The 17,204-nt window shown below is 43.5% G+C and overlaps 1 long non-coding RNA gene across 1 annotated transcript; it reads left to right on the forward strand.

The window, feature by feature from the left end:
- The first annotated feature begins 4,125 nt into the window (after positions 1–4,125).
- LOC132347720 (uncharacterized) lies at positions 4,126–10,658 on the forward strand. Its single transcript, XR_009497278.1, has 3 exons — positions 4,126–4,220; positions 4,670–4,888; positions 8,755–10,658. It is a non-coding gene; the product is annotated as an uncharacterized LOC132347720 (long non-coding RNA).
- Positions 10,659–17,204: the final 6,546 nt, after the last annotated feature.

The raw sequence follows: 17,204 nt of genomic DNA on the forward strand, positions 1-17,204 counted from the left end.
TACTGGGTTTATAGAGTATGTTTGAGAAATTAAATGATGGTATCAACCTGAGTCTCAGTCTCCAAACCATTGGCCCACGATGTCAAGAGGCCTGGAGAGAAGGCAAGGGTCTTGTTGGTAACCAGGGAACATAAGTAGTAGAAAGCAAACCCCTGGGCAAGGTAGTAACTTCGATTAGAAAGATAGGGAAGCCTGGAAGAAGATAAACAGGCTCCCAGGGGATAAGATGAGAACCTAAATATCCTGGGAGAACCAACCAGGAGTGCAATGGGAGGATTTCCTGTGGGCAGTCAGATCCACATGGAGGAGCTGGTCCATTTGGAGACACAGGCTCATGTCAGCTGGGTTTGAGGGCTGTGCTGGGGGCATTCCTTCCTTAGGAACTTGCAGGAGGATGCCCATCCATTCTAAAACCACCTCTCCAGAAGGGACCTGGGGAAACAACCGGTCTGGTCTCCACTATTTACACAAAAGGGAAACTGAGGCTGGGGTGAGGGGGGTAGTGACTGACCTTAGGCCACGCGGTGAAGTACCAACAAAGCCAGAACTAGAATGCAGATCTCCTCAGCACCGTCCAGGGCTCTGGCCATGTGGTCATTCACGGTTCAGGGCCAGTGGACTCCACATGCCATGTCAGCACATACAGCCCAGGTAAGATGGAGGGGAGTGTGAGCCACCCGTCTCTTCTCACCTGGAGTCAGTCTATCTGGTCCTAGATTGTCAGTCATTGATTGTAGCCCCCTGGAGGGCCCCCAGGAAGGGAGGCGCAAGCATGTGAACTAGAACACCAAAGTGTTAACACCAGGAGCCTACCCTCTCAGGCCCTTTCGGGAACCCACCAAAGGCCCTTGAGAAAGGGGCAGGGGTACCAAGAGCAGGCAGGCGGGACCGGGGCACCAATTCAGAATAGGGAGCAGGCTGCCCTGGTGGCTCATCTGAGATTCTCATGAGCCTGTCCTACCCCCTACAAGGTCTATTTCAGGTCTTGTCCTGGCTGCAGACCAGTCTGTGCCCTTGAGTAGTGACTGTGCATCTCTGGACCTCAATTTCCCACTCTTGAAATGAGTGGGTCAAACAGACAATATCTCACAGCTCTACGGTTACAGCTGTTTCCAACTTGAGGGCTTGTCTTTGCTTCTTATCTTGAAGTGAGGGACCCCAAACTCTCTCTTGACCCCATTTCGCTATAGCTGCTACTCTGCCTTCTGCTTCTTCATTGGAGAACTTCAGATTTCCTCCTCAGTCTCAGCTGGGCTCCCATCCCCACCACACCACTAAGACTAATCTTGCCAGAGTCACCAATTATTGATACTTTCCTGTTGCCAAACCCCAAAGCCATGCCTCTGTTCTCACAGTCTCTGACTTCTCAGTGGCATGTGATATAGTTGATCACTTCTTCCTTCTTGAAACACATCTACCCCTTGGCTTCTCAAATATCACACTCCCCAGGTTTTCCTGCTGTCTCACTGGACAGTCTATTTATGCTGATTCCTCCTCCTCTTTGCACTGACTCCAAAGGTGGAGGTGCCTCAGGACCCAGTCCTTGGCTTTCTTCTTCATATACACTTTCTCAGAGTCTCACCCAGTCCCATAGCTTTCCAAGTCTACTTCATGTCAATGGCTGCTGAAGCTGTATCTCCAGCTAGAGAAATCACTCCGGACTCTTGCATCTGGGTGTTCACTCCTTCCCTCCAGATGAATACCTGATAGTCATCATGAACACCACACGGCCTAAGGAGAGCCCTTGACCTCCTCCACCAGTTCTCCTTATTTCAATAAACAACATTACTGGCCACTCCATGGTTCATGCCAAAGACCTAGAAGTCGCCCTTGATGCCCCTCTCTCCCTCACTCCATATCCAAACAATCAGCAAGGTGTCTCAGCTTTGAGATGACTCAGAGCTCATCTGGTATCAGTCTGCTTCGTTCCACCTCTGCCTCTGGCCCCCAAGTCTGCTTCACTATCACTTCTCCCGTGGGCTCTTGTGATACTCTCCCTACTAGGCTTCCTGCTTCCTCTTGTGGCCCCTCCAATCCACTCTCCCCACAACTACAAATCAGATCAAGTCACTTCTCTGCTAAACAACACCCCAACATGGTATTCCTTAGCTCTTAGGATAAAATCCATACTCCTTAGCCTGGGTTTCAATGGGCCACCTGATCTGGCCCCTGTCTCCATCTTTGACCTTGTCTTTACCTTGGGCTGAGCCATTTCTGACTTTTGAGCCTTTGTACTGGCCATTCCCCTGCTTGTGACATTCTTCTCCTAGACCTTCACATAGGGGGCTTTTGCTTTAGTGTCACATTCTGAGATGCCTTCCTGGCCATCAAAGTGAAATTATCTTTTGCATCATCCTAAGTCTCTGCATATTACCTATCACTCTTTGACATTTTTGTGCTCATTTATCTGTTCACTTATTGTCTGTATCTTCATTACTAGAATATAAATGGAAAGTGGGTGCTTATTGAATGAATGAATGCATGAATGATGATGATGATGTCTGGGAGTATAGTTTGGAAATCTCTACTTAAAAAACATTTAGTAACTCGGGTTGAGAACTACTCTACAAGTGACCTAATGTATTTCCTGGGTAGATTGAAGCAAGAATTTTGATTTCTAAAGATTGTGAAGGGCAATGCTTACCCTCTAATAAATCTCTAGTGGTGGAATTGCAAGGCCTGTGACAAATATTTGAAAGACAGAGATCAGTAGGGCTCTCTGTGCTTGTATTCCAATGGCGTAGAAGACTGTTGTCTTTGTTTCTCCATGTTGCTGGCCTGGCCCTTAGCTCAACAGCTGGGAAATAAAGTGCCTTCTGTCTTCCTTGAAAGGGATCAATAGTAAGAATGAGTACTTGGCTCTCTCCGAAAGGTCAGCTTGACACCTGATTTCTCAGGCTGCTCTCTTGATCCCTCCTCCCCATTAATGGGGTAGCCTTCTCCCACCTGGCGGACAACGTTCAAAGAACAAATTTGTAATCCGATTCTGAGAAATATTATGGGGATTAAGATGGTATCTATGGGTTTGTTTGGTTTGGCCCTTTGAAGGATGGAACTTAGGTCCAATGCAAAGGTCAATGCCTGCCTGGGACGGGCATCTGTGTGTGCACATGTAGGCATGGGTACAAGAAGAGGGATGTAGGTAGAGGTATGTGAGAAGCAGTAAGATGCTCACAAATGGGAAGGGTGCTCTCGGCCTGCTCACACATGGCTGTATATATAGCCCAGTGCCTAGCAGTACGCATGCAGAGGCATGAGCAAATGTTGGCACGTGTGTTTGTGTGTGTGATACACACCTGAGTGCATTTTCACGTGTTCTAGACAGTGCTTTACCAGGAGTCTGTAATCTAGTAACATACAACTCTAAGAAGTCAAATTTCGTCTGTAAACTGGGACTGCTAGCCAAGCCTTATGCAACTTACATGTTTGCTGCTGGGATTAAATGAGGACATGGAGGGAACGGGAACGTTCTCTGTAACTGGAAAGCTCTGGACATCTAACTTACCTTGCACGTGGGCACGGGCAGGGAGGAGAATATGGAGGAATTCCTATCAGGCATCCTCCTGTTTTGATTTAATACTGACCATGCACTTCCCCAGGAAGGAGGCTTTGGCAGGAAATAATTTCAGGCATGCAGGGGACAGACTCGACTCCCCATGCCTTCCCCTCAGCTCCCGGCAAACCCGGGGCAGACATCCTAGCAGCTGGGCAGCCTTCCTGCGTTGCAACCCCACTCCTCCCTTTCCGGTGCCTCAGTCTTTCTGTACAGAAACGCCCCGCTCTAGGAAAGCCTGATATACAGAACGTAAGTCCCAAGCATGAGCGAGACAATTAACCTGGGGGACGAGGGTTAGCAAGCTGGCCGGCTGGGATCCTGTGGTTTGGAAAACATCTGGCCCCGCGCCCCACCCCCATCCCATCCCTCCCACCTCTGGCAAAGCCGCGGGGAGGAGGCGGATTATTTTATTTTATTTCTTTTTTAATGAATAGGGCGGGTTGTGGGAGCCTGGCAGGCCCCATCTGTCCGCTGCCCCAACTCAATTTGATTCCCATTCACCCGCCTTTGTTTGCCTCCCTTTTTTGATCAGCAATCTCGTGGGGGGTGGGGTGCGGAGGGAGGGATGGGAGTGCAAAGGCTTAATGTTCTCGACGGCTTCGCGGAGCTGCGACGCCTCCAGGGCGCCCACCCCCGCCACAGCCCCGGCCCAGAAATCCTGGAGGTGAGCGTCCTCGGCGCGGCCGGCTCCCCGCAGCGCAGAGCCCCGTCTAGCCTGTCCTGTCGGGTGGAGAGCCGGGTGGGAAGGGGCTGTTTGCGATGTCATAGGCCTGGGATCTCCCAGGTCGGATTAAAATTCACCTTCCAGGATCAGGTGCCTCTCTAATGGGGAGGGAGCGGCGCAGAGCAGGAAAGGGGGGCGGGGATGAGGCCCTGGAGGTAACATGGGGTCCCCAGGGGCTTCAGAGTGGGTGAGAACAACAAATCTGGAGGTGGCACCACCGCAGGCCACTTCATCCCCTTTTACATAGAGGAGATAATATAGTACCCCAATTAAAAAATTTGCCAATGGTCCTACGGCGGTAGCGCTAAAACCATTTTGGAATTTGTAGACCAAAAGTTCACCATCAGTGACCAGGTTGTTATTTGTTTGTTTTGTAAATTGTCCTCCAGAGTGAAAAGGGACCTCTGGAACTTCAGAGATGAAGGGGCTTGAGGAAGTGCCACCAGCCCATTTTGCTGATGGCATGACCAAAGAGGAAAGAGCCCAGGCCTCTGGACTTCTGGCTCACTGCTGGCCACTGCAGCTGAGGTCAAGTTTACGGGAGAAGGAGAGGGTCAGCCAACCACTGTCTAAGGACCCTAGTCATCTGTGAAAGTTTGGAGGAACAGGTATGAGGTCAGCAGAAAAGAAATAGCTCCCAGCCTCCTCGGAGGAGGGTGTGGGTGTAGGGCTGGGGTGTATAATCAGATACAGCAGTGAAATTTAGTCCAAAGCCCTTTGCTGTGGGTCAGGCCACTTAGAGGTGGGAAGGCCCAGATTAAGATTCTCTCCGTGTGGTAAAGGGCTGGACAGCCTGGCATTTCTGTCCTGCAGCGGTCGCGAGAATGTGGCTCTGCCTCTTCCCCGGTGTGCAGATTTACATGGGCCACAGTTGGCACAGGCTATAGCCAAAAGCCTGAGGCTGTCTGCTTATGCAGCAACTCCCTCCCAGCAACTTTGTCTTCACAGAGTTCACTCCTCAAAGAATAACTGTAGGGTGAAGTAGATGGTATTAGGGGCCATAACAGCAGTGTAGGTAGCAAGCCATGGAAGGGGGAGAGATTACTTCCAGCTGATGGCAACAGGGAAGGTTTGGGGGAGAAGGCGGCCTCTGAGCGGTTTGGGGGAGAAGGCGGCCTCTGAGCTGGGTTTAGAGGGTGGAGATGTGGCCTTGGGGAAGGGAGAGTGGTGATGCACATTTGCAGAGAAGCAAGTCAGAGCAGAAAGTGGGGCTAAATCAAGTTTGCACTGTGTCATTGGGAAAGTCTGTGACACTGAACCACAGCAGGTACCAAGGGGATGGGGCAGGATGGCCCGGGGCAGGATGGAGCACCAACTGGAGCTGTGGTGCTCAACAGGGGGCCATGGAACACCCAACAAAGGGATATGAGGATTGGCTGTAAGAGAGGTGGGGATCCACTGGGTTACCCAGCATTATCAGGAGTCTGAAAGGAAAACTGTTTGTACATGAAAACAGCATTTTTCACAAGCTGATGGATTTTTGTGATTGATAAACAAACCAGTGCATTTAAATACATTATCACATTCTTAGGTGATTTGATCATTCTGAATTTTCTCAGCTGATGGATACTATTCTCAAGTGGAGTCTTTGAAATTGAAAGTCCTTACATTGAAAGGTGGCCTTCTACTTGAGAAGGTCCTGAGAGGGGCCTCTGAGCCCTGCCTGTGCTCAGAGAAGGCAGGAAAAGGGGCCCTTGTGGGTCCTGCCTTTCAGATGTTTATACCTCCAGGAGATAAGACTCACAGATTCTAATGACAGAAAATGTCATGAGACAGATACGACCAGGTGCCAAAACCCAATATAATCTGGGGACCACATGCATGCCACATACAGTGCTAGGGAAATTCAGAGGAGAAATCTCTGTGGGTCGGTTAGCAGGATGGGGTTTATGGGCAATACAGGATTTGATTAATCCTTAAAGGATGTGTGGTAATTGGATAGGTAGATGAGTGAACAGCATATGTGCTTCTAGTTAATTATTTATCTGTGTTCATCTGCTTATTTATTTTTTATTTTCAGAAAATTTTTAAAAATTACAGGAAAGTACAGAGAACAATATAACAGAGACTGGCGTACCCACCATCAGAATTGATGGTTATTAATATTGTGTCAGATTTGTTTCATTTTTTTTAAGAAAAAGAAATACAATAGTTGGAGTAGAATGGACAGTGTCTTTTGTTTCTCCCCAGTTCTTCTCCTGCCATTCCCCTTTCTGCACCCCACAACCAAGCCATCATGAATTTTGTGTGTGTCTTTCCAGTCTATTTTATACACCTTTACAAATATCAATGTATCTGTGAACAAATGATAGTACTGTAGTGTTTGTGTAGATTTTTAAATGAATATAAATGGTACATTGAACAAATTGTTCTGCAAGTTTGTTTTTGTTTGTCCATTTGTTTACTGAGTTATGTGTTGGTGGAACAGTATTATTTTTACCTGCAATGGCACAGTTTTTTCCTGCAATGATAGTGTCACAGTGAACACTCTTATATGACTCCTTGTGTATGAGAGTATAAGAATTACTGGGCTCTAGGGAACGCATAGTTTTAGACTCATGGTGATGCTAGTTTATACTACTCATCAGAGTTGTTTTTAATCAGAGTTAATTTTTTTTTTAAATCTGATGAATATGAAATGGATTATATTTGTGCTTCTATATATACCTCTGTTTTCAAAGCATGTGACGTAAAACATCAGAGGTGCAAACACATTGTGGTTTTGCTGAGCTGGCACTAGTATCAGAAATACAAACACATTTTAATTTACTAATGTTTATAAGAAGAATTTTTAATTATTGGCTTTGGAGAAGGAGGATAAATGAAAAGATGATTCTTGAATAGGAAACTTGTCCTTCTGAGCTATGGATAGAAATTGCCAATTGGACTCTGGTTATTATAAACATATGCATACTGCAGACTAACTTACTCTGTGACTCTGAGCCTTGGCATATGTAGATATAGATATTATACATATGGATTATATACATGTATGTATATATATATACACACACACACACAAGGGATTGTCAGTGCCTTCTTTATTGTATACCTGTGTATCCAGTATCCAACACAGAAACACATGCACGCATGCACACACACACACACACATGATATATAAATGTGAATTTAGGGGTGTGGCTGGAGTACCTCAGTAGAACAAGCCAAAGCTCAGTCCTTATGGGCACAGTACATGCAGATAGTTACGGGGCCAGCTTTAGGCTTTCCTGAGTTTGGTGATTTGTGGGTACTAGTCTCTCATTTACCTCTCATCATATCAGAATTCCATTATTGAAATCCCTTCTTTCTGTGTTAGAACTTTCATAACCACAGAAGGGGTAAGATATTAAACTGTTACCTCCTTTCTGTCCAAGTATAAATTTTTGCCATTTCCCTATAAAGAAAACAGTTTCCATTAAACTGGACATGGGTAATTTTTGAGCAGTGACAGTGGGCAGAAGAGGGAAGGCAAGAGGTAGTTCCAGAGCTGGGAGGCCAGGAGTAGGACAGGCATGGATATTTCAGGAGATGCAGAGGTGGGAAAGCCCAGCCTGAGGATGAGGTGACGCTTGGTGGCTTGGAGCAGAAGGGCATGTAGAGGAGTGGCACATACGGGTGTGTCAGTACTCAGAGGCAAGAGAGATGCTGAACACACACACACACACACATACACACGAGTCCAAACCTAAAGGGCATTTCCCTAAAGGGTCAAGTGTAGACCACTGCTCCATGGTCGACTGTTTATCTCAAGTAAAAGAAAGCAACATCCAGGCATAGTCTAGATCACTACTACCCACAGTTCTCTGTGGTGCATGTATAATTTTATTTTTTAATTATTTTTTTAAATTAATTTTTATTGGAGTATAGTTGCTTTACAATGTTGTGGTCATTTCTAATGTACAGCAAAATGAATCAGCGTACATATACATATACCCCCTCATTTTTGGATTTCCTTCCCATTTAGGTTGTGATGCATGTATAATTTTAAAATAATTAAAACAGGTGGGTGGAAACTTAAATAGCCATTTAAGCGTTGAGACTGTTATTTAAGTTTGTGAGCCATCCATCCTGTCAGAGGGAAGTTCTGCCCGAACTCATACTTCCTGACATCTGTAGCACATTCCTTGCTTTCAAAGTATTTCCACCTCCATTATCTCGGTTGATCCTCACAATACCCGGGTGAGGTGAGTTGGAAAGATATTGAGGCCTCATTTGACAGAGGTTAAGTGCCTCTGCTGAGGTCATGTATTTTAGCAGCAGGGCCGGCCTAGAGCCTGGGCCTCTGCACTAGGACATCTGGGACATCACCACCACCCACATACACACACACGTACACGTTGTGGATACACACACAATTTGGAGTTTGTAGCATTTTTTTCACAAGAGGGCAAACACTGTGTTTTATACCTCTGAGAATCCTCCTTGAAAAAAATAAATTTTAGTTTCCAAGCTGAGCCCTTTTCTTCCCTTCCAGGTGGCCAGAGTTCCAAACCTCTTCTGTTCGGGGTGAAGGACATTTTAGAGTCAAAGAATTTTAGATGCAAAACCTCCTAATTGCCACCCATCGGCCCACTTCAAACCTCTGAAATTGGCCTGAACGCTGTGTGCCCATACAGTATGGATGCTACAGCTGCCATTCTTCAGACACCTATCATGTGCCAGACATTCTGCTGGGTGAGCTGCCCTCGAAGGTCATTAACCTGCACAACAGTCCCTCATGGAAGCGTTGCTATCCCAGCACCACGGACAGTCTTCAAGAATTTGCTGACAGCTCTGCTGGCCTCCCTCTTCCTTTCTTCAGCATCAGGTGCTCATGCCATCCTGCTTCCTTAGCCCTCATGCCGTCTTCACTTCTGCTGCACATATCTGGTTTGCCAGTGTCTATTTCTGGTCCCTGGAAATGAACATGAACTCAGAAAGCAGTAAGATAGAATACAGTCGGCTAAAGTGAATCAGGGGCTAAAACAAGCCGCTGGAGAAACACACTAACCTCAAGAACCATTGGAAACAGTGCACAATGTCCTGTTTGAACAGTACGGGCTCTGAATGACCAGAGGCAAGGTCAGGGCGACTTCAAGCGGGAGGAGGCCTGAGGATGGGAGGATTCTAATGGAAGGAAGCGGGAGGTGGGGAGGCCACCAGACACGACACCGGCCTCTCCCGGTTTTTCCTCTCGTTGCTGCCAACCCTGAAACTCTCAAAACCATCGGTCGCATCTTTGCCTGGGGGCAAGAGGCAGACCTCTAGCATCCTCTGCAGGCTTCGGTCCTGGGATCTTTTAGATGGGTTGCCTCCTCCCTCACGCTGCAGATGAGATATTCTGCAGCAGGCCACTCTTGCTGCTTCCCTGACAGAAAGAGAAGGGAGATGCGGGTGGGAAGGCGGGCGGGGACAGCAGAGGGGCTTCCTGCAAAGCCCAGGCTGACTGGCTCCGAGAAGGATAAATGACTCCGGTCACCCCGCCGCCGGTGTTACACAACTTGTCTGTGTTGGCTTGAGACCTCAGTGATCCCCCTCTAATTGAAATCACTTTCCCCTGACCTCCTCCATAAGCCGGGAGCTTGTTGCTCTCTCCGCCAACAGAGGAGCCGCGGAGGTCGGAAGAAATCCTGGCTGGGCAGCCGGACGCGCGCCACCCCATCCATCTTCCCGGCCACTGGGTCCTCGCCGGCTGGGACGCCCGGGTCGGAGCTGGCGTCGAGGCCCTGCTCCCCGGAAGGCCCCCGCTGGGTTCCGAGATGGTGGGGAAGCTGGCAGTGGGGCTGGGACTGCCCCCTAGAGGGCATTTGGGTATTTTGTGCGGGTCTGTTGATTGGTGCCACAGTTGGGGATGCCTCTGCGTGGGGAGATAAGCCTGGGATGTTGGAAATCCGGCCATGTGCGAGGCAAGCCCACATTTGCCTAGAGAAACCTGCCAGTCTGTACAGATGAACAGCCTGCTATGACTGGAGCCTAAACTCTGTTCCACGCATAAATCAAAGTATTTTTGATTAAAATATACTCTGGTGTTCCCAAGAAAGCAGCTACCACGTAAATCAAAGGAAACGGGAGTGTTTTTTCCAGTTCATCTTAAGAGTTGTTTACCATTTAGACACATGACAATATTTGAACTATGGCAGTATAACATATCTGTAACAAAATTATCTATCTGTGTGTGTATATATGTATGTGTATAGACATAGAGACATATATGGATATATACACACATATGCACACGCACGCACGCACACACTCACACACACACACCCCAAACATACTTTTTAGCCATTTTTCTCAAAATGTCAAATAGAAAGAAGTTCCAGTAGCCTTCAGTCAAATATCATCTAGTCTTAAATACAAACTTATTTACTATGAGTAGATGCAAGACTCACTGTCTTCTAGTGTAGATATGCCTGAGTTTACATACAGACATACATATTATTTGATTATAAACTACTTTCATTTTATGTTTTTATAATTATATTTAAAAATTGTCTTGACTTTTTGAGAGGGGTTGAGGGTCTTTTAAAGTTGAGAACCACTGTAGTTACTAGGGTCTTAGTTTCCTCCACAAAAGAAAAACAATGGAGACCAAAATGAGATGTCAAAAACAGCAAACATGTCACACAAAGTAATATGCATAGAACTCTGAGCCCAGGATACTGCTGTTGAGAGAAATGTTGTTGATTAAGATCCCTGAGAGGCCCAGATTCCAAATGCGGAGGGAGAGAGCCTGGGAGGGAGGAGACCCGGGGTGGGGGGGCGGTGGTGGTGGTGGGGAGCACAGCTGTTGGGGTGGTCAGAAGACCAAAGACCCCTGTAGTTTTCCAAGTGAGTTATATGCAATGTGTGGATAATATTTTTTCTCTTCCAAATTATCGAACAGTTAAGAAAAAGAAAGAAAAAAAACCTTCCCTAAGCACTTACTAACCACCTACTCTATGCCAACTCTCTGTCATAGGATCTTCTTTAATTCTTACCTCAACCCAGTGAGGTAGGTGTTATTACACCGACTTCACAGGTGAAGAAACTGGGGCTCACTTAGTAAGCAACATTTGAACCAAATCTACTTGACTTCAGAGTCAGTATGACATACTGTCCCTATAAACTGCCAGTGGGCTTGCTTTTATTTTTACAGATCGGTGGTTTAATTAAGGTCTTCTGTCTTAGTCCGCAAGTTCAGTCTATGATACTTGGCTGAGCCTAACTCCTCGATATTAAAGACATCACAAACGTAAAATTCAAGCATAGGATAGAACTGATATGAAAATGTTTATATACTTTTGAAAGAAATAAAATGATATTTATACAAATGGAAAACATGCCACCTTCTGGAACGGGAAGACTTAATATCTTTGAGATATTATATTTGAGAATTAAAAATTTCAGTTCTCCCCCAAATTACTGTATAAATGTAATGAAATTCCAATTGGATTTCAGATGGATTATTTTTTACTGTATTAAATTGTCTAAAAATGCATACAAAAAGTAAATGTCTGAAAAAGGCCAAGAAGAACTTTTAAGAATAGTTGGGGAAGGATAACTTGATTTCTTATCAGATATGACAACATGTAAAGAATGGGATTGACATAGATATAGAGTGGAAAACCCAGAAATAGATCCCAGTGAAAAGGGGTATGGATAAACAACAAGGTCCTACTATATAGCACAGGGAATTATATTCAATATCCTGTGATAAACCATAATGGAAAAGAATATGAAAATGAATGTATATATATATGACTGAATCACTTTGCTGTACAGCAGAAATTAACACATTATGAATCAACTATACTTCAATAAAATTTAAAAAATTTAAAGAAAGAAAAAGGGCAGTCTGTTTATTCAATGGTGCAGATAATCTGCTTAGGAGAAAAATAGAATTAGATCCCCTGCCTCACATCATATTTTAAAAATTCTGCCTAGACAAAGGGCTTACAAATAATAATAAAACCATAAACTTTTTACAAGAAAATTCAAGGGCTATAGATATAGATATATAGATATATCTCTCCCAAGGATTATGGTTGAGGGAGAGGATAGTATGGAATAGGAAAAAGATTTCAATGAAGATGATTGATAAAATGTTACTGTCTAGGGACTTCCCTGGTGGTCCAGTGGTTAGGACGTAGCGCTTTCACTGCCAAGGGCCAGGGTTCAATCCCTGGCTGGGGAACTGGGATCCTGCAAGCCCCATGGCATGGCCAAAAAAATAAATAAAATAAAATAAAATAAAATCCACAAGTGCGTATTAAAAAAAAAAAGTTACTGTCTAAACTGTACCAAAAGTTTCTAACAAATGAATAAGACATCCAATAAACAGGAAAATGGGTAAAGGGTATGAAGAGACATTTCAGAGAAGATCAAATTCAAATATCAATAAATGTGAGAAGATATTTAACTTCTCTAGTAGTCAGATAAATACAAATGAAAGCAACAATGAGATATCATTTCTATTATAAAACTAGTAAAAATTTAAAAGAGTGATAACTCCCACCACTGATAGAAATGTTAGGGGAAAAGATCCTCATTATGTATGTATAATTAGAGGAAATGTGAAATATGTTTTTAGAAAGAAACTGAGCAATGATTTTTCTTAATGTAAGATAAACATACCCTTCAGCCTAGTAACCCACTCCTGCGAATCAGTCCTTTAAAAACAAAATTACGGTAAGAAAAGATACTTGTTCAAGGTCAAAGATGTTCACATCACATCATTCTTTACAATTACACAGATTCAGAGACAAGATTAATGTCCATCAATAGAGGAATACTTGACTAAAGTGTCCGGCATTTATTCCATAGTATATTGTGCAGCTCTTAAAAAAGATTATCTTGGATACCATTTCTTGTTGACTGGAGGGATTATCAGGATATGATTTCAGTGAGGAAAGCAAATGTATAATATGACCCATTTTGTAATTATGACCCCCCATAAAGGACACACATATATTTATGTATGTAAGTGACCATATGAGCATAAAGAATATTATGGGACTATTCAAAACAGTTTGATATGGCAAACATAGTAGAGGTATAGGATAGGGAGAATGTGATCTGTGTGTGCAGGGAATCAGAGAGGTTTAGCAAAAGATACAAAATATAAAATAATGTTGACCTTAATAAAATTAACATGAATGGTATGACCCAATTTATGTAAAATTGTGTGTGTATATGTGTGTGCATATAAAACTATACATGGAGAGAGAAGTAGGAAAGAATATTCACTAAATATTAATGATGTATTCAAGGATTGGATATTATAGAGATGCCAAGTATCCCCAAATTAATATGTAGATTCAATCCAATTCCAGTAAAAATCTCAGCAGGTTTGTGTGTGTGTGTGTCCATGTGCTCGTATGCGTATACGTGTTGTGTGTAAATTGACAAGCTAATTCTAAAATTTATATAAAAATGCAAGGCACAAAGAACAGCCAAGATATTCTTGACCAAAAAAAAAAAAAAAATGTAGGGGAGAGGGGAAGTGAAGGTATCTTGCCCTATCAAACATCAAGACTTAGGACTTATGAAGCTACAGAAACTAAGAAATACGGTACCTGTTCAACTCAGTGGAGTTGAACTATGTCCAAAAACAAGCCCACATACATGTGGAAACTTTCTGGCAAAGGTGAACTGCAGAGAAGTGGGAAGAGGAAGTCTTTTCAATAAATCATATTAAATATACTGGATATCTAACCGAACAACAACAAAAAACTTGACTTCTACTTCCCACCATACACAAGGGTGAATTCCAAGTGTATCACAGCCGTCAATGTAAAGGGTAAATCAATAAAGTTTCTAGAGATAATATAAGAGAATATTTTTCTCAACCTTGGGGTAGAGAAAGACTTCTTAAATCTGAGGGAAATCCCACTAACCATAAAGGAAAAGATTTCTACATTGGACTACATTAAAATTAAGAACATCAAAGAAACCATTGAGTAAAAACAAGTCACAAAGTGGGAGAAGAGATTTGCAACATGTAAAAATTAACAAAGAACTCCTACAAATCAGTAAGCAAAGGCCAACAATCCAATAGAAAAATGGCAAGAGACTTGAGTGGACATTTTACAAAAGAGAATATAGAAATGGCCAATAACATATGAAAAGGTGTTCAATCTTATCAGTAGTCAAAAAAAGTTATAATGAGATATATATACCCTTTGAATGCCTAGAATAAGAGTTGGTAAGGATGTAGAGCAATGGGAGTGCTCACACACTGTTGGTGAATGTATAAATTGATACAACAACTTTGGAAAACTATCTGATAAAGTTGAATGTACATGTACATGACGATGGAGTAATTCTATTCTCTGATGTTCACTGAACAGAGATGTGGGCTCAAGTGCAATAAAAGTCATGTACAAGAATGTTTGTGGCAGCAACTTGTAAGAGTCTAAAACCAAAAACACAAAATGCCCATCAACAGTAGATGGATAAATAAATTATAGAATATTCTTACAATGGAATATTTATAGGGGTGCAAACCAACAAATCACATCCATACACCACCACATGGGTGAGTCTCCAACTATAACATTGAACCAAAGAAAGCTAAAAACACAAAGAAATACATTGATATTTTCATTTATACAAAGGTCAGCAAGCACTAATTTATGGTGTAAGAAGTCAGGACAGTAATGATTATTGAGGAGTGGGGTAGGGAGAGTGACCGTGAGGTGGAATTGTGACTTCTGGGGAGCTGGTCACACTCTCATGTTTTCAGTAGTGGATTCATGAATTTTCATTTTTTAAAAATTCATTGAGCTGCACATTTATGCTTTGTATACTTTTCTGTATTTGTATTATACTTCAATCAATGATCAAAATAATTGTAATGGCAATTACCTCAAGGTGATGGAATTTCAGATAATTTTACTTTCTTAGAATTTTCTCTATTCTCTGAATTATTTGCAATACAGTGTACTGCTTATATGATCTAGAAAACCATAAAGTTATTTTAATTGTGAAAACAGGTAGTCTAACAAGTTTCCGAAATGCAAATATGTTCATTTAACTAGCTGAACTAGCTAGGCACTTTCCCACAAAGTTGATCTTAAGAAATATCTTGAATTGCCATGTGCACACTTTTCTTCCCTGCTTTTTTATTGAATCCACTGTGGTCCTGAGAAATCACAATTCCTGTCCCTGCCTTGGGTGGATTCCACAGCACTCGGGCTCTGCCACACAAGTACAGGGCCAGGTGTTATGGAAAGAGCCTGGACAGAGAACCAAGGGCCAGCTCTTCCAGAAATTTCCAGCAGTGTGACCTCAGGCTAATTACTTCATCTTTGGGGCAACTAGACTCATTATTTCTAAGGGCCCTTCCAAGTCTGAAATTCTCTGTCTCTACGTCTCAGTGATATGGAGTAGATTGGAGAATGTTAGAGTCAAATGCATTGGGTGACACCAACATCTATTCAACGTCTGCCATATGACAGGTGCCAGAGTAGGCACCAGGGTTACACCCTGAAATTAGATACACAAGGTCTCCATCTGCAGAAAGTTGCATTTTAGAGTAAGAGACAGGCAACAGATAAATGAATGAATAAATAACAAGTTGAGAACCTCCTTCTGTGCTAAATGATTGCTGAGAGGACAAGATTATAACCAAAAATTGCCCATTGGATTTGGCAGCAGGGAGGTAAATCTGCGGACCTAGACAAGAGCAGTTGCAGGGGGGTGTGCAGACAAAAGCCAAGTGAGTGCCTCTTAGAAAGAATGGGAGGTGAGGAAGTGGAGATGGTCCCCACAGACAAGTCAGAAGTTTTGCTGGAAAGGGAGGCAGAGAGATCAGGTGGCAGCTGAAGAGGGAAGCAAGATTAAGAGAGTAGATCTTTTTTAGGGACAAAATAAAGCACATTGGTGTGTTGATGTGTTTATAGGAATGATGTAAGAGAGAGGAGATACGGATGATGTCTTTACAAGGGCAATGTCCTCAGCAAAAGATAGGGCATTGGATCCAGCATGCAAGTGGAAGGTCATCTTTAATGGGGAAGGACAGCTCTTCATGAAGACAGGATGGAAGAGAGAGATGGTACAAGTACAGATCAGACTGAGGATTTCGTGGAGGGAAGATGGAGGTCCCATCAACTACTTCTCTTTTCTCATTGAAGTTTGAGGCGAGTTCATCTACTGAGAAGTGACATAGGATATTTGAGGAGAGAGGAGAGTCATCCAGAAGAGTGTCAGGATATTTAAAGAGAAATATTGACAGAATTCCTAGAGAGTGTTGGGCTGAAGCTTATAATCATAAAATCTCAGGAAACGCTATAATAAACTTGGAAGCCACCTATTTCTCCTCTGAGAAATGGAGATAGTAACACCCAGGCCCTTCCAGTACCCTATGACTCTGTGAGTAGCCCCAGGGTCCTTTCTGGAAAATGCTTTGAGACCCATGATCTTAGTCTGTCTGGTGCAAATAGGCCTTGTTGCTAAGAAAAAGCTTGGGAGATGATCAGGTCTAATCCAATTGGACGAAATGCCAGAGAAACTTCAGATGAGTTGTGTGGAGTCTGTGATCCATCCATCTACCTGTCAATCCATCCACCCAACCATCCACCCAACCATCCACCCACCCATCCATACATCCATCCCATTCCATTCAATGGGCCTCTTCTCTGTATCATTCATTGGATGCTAGAATAAAATCATTCTCATTATTTGGTGATTAGTTATTTGGCAATTCTGTGAGTAAATTTGTTCAAGTGTTTACTGAGCACCAACTATTTTGATCTGAGCCCTTTGCTGAGCATTGCGGAGAACACGGGAGTGAAAAAACAATTCTCTCCACTCTCACGCAGTTTATGATCTAGATAGGGAGACCATTCAGTCTCCCACACTAAGAATTCAATGTAGAAAACAAGCGTCAAATCGTGGTGCAGAGGTGGGCGGTCTGAGGAGGGAGCTCAGAGAAGGCAACTCTGAGTACACAAGGACAGCTCT

Source organism: Balaenoptera ricei, chromosome 14 (assembly GCF_028023285.1).
Source record: "Balaenoptera ricei isolate mBalRic1 chromosome 14, mBalRic1.hap2, whole genome shotgun sequence".
Classification (NCBI taxonomy): domain Eukaryota; kingdom Metazoa; phylum Chordata; class Mammalia; order Artiodactyla; family Balaenopteridae; genus Balaenoptera; species Balaenoptera ricei.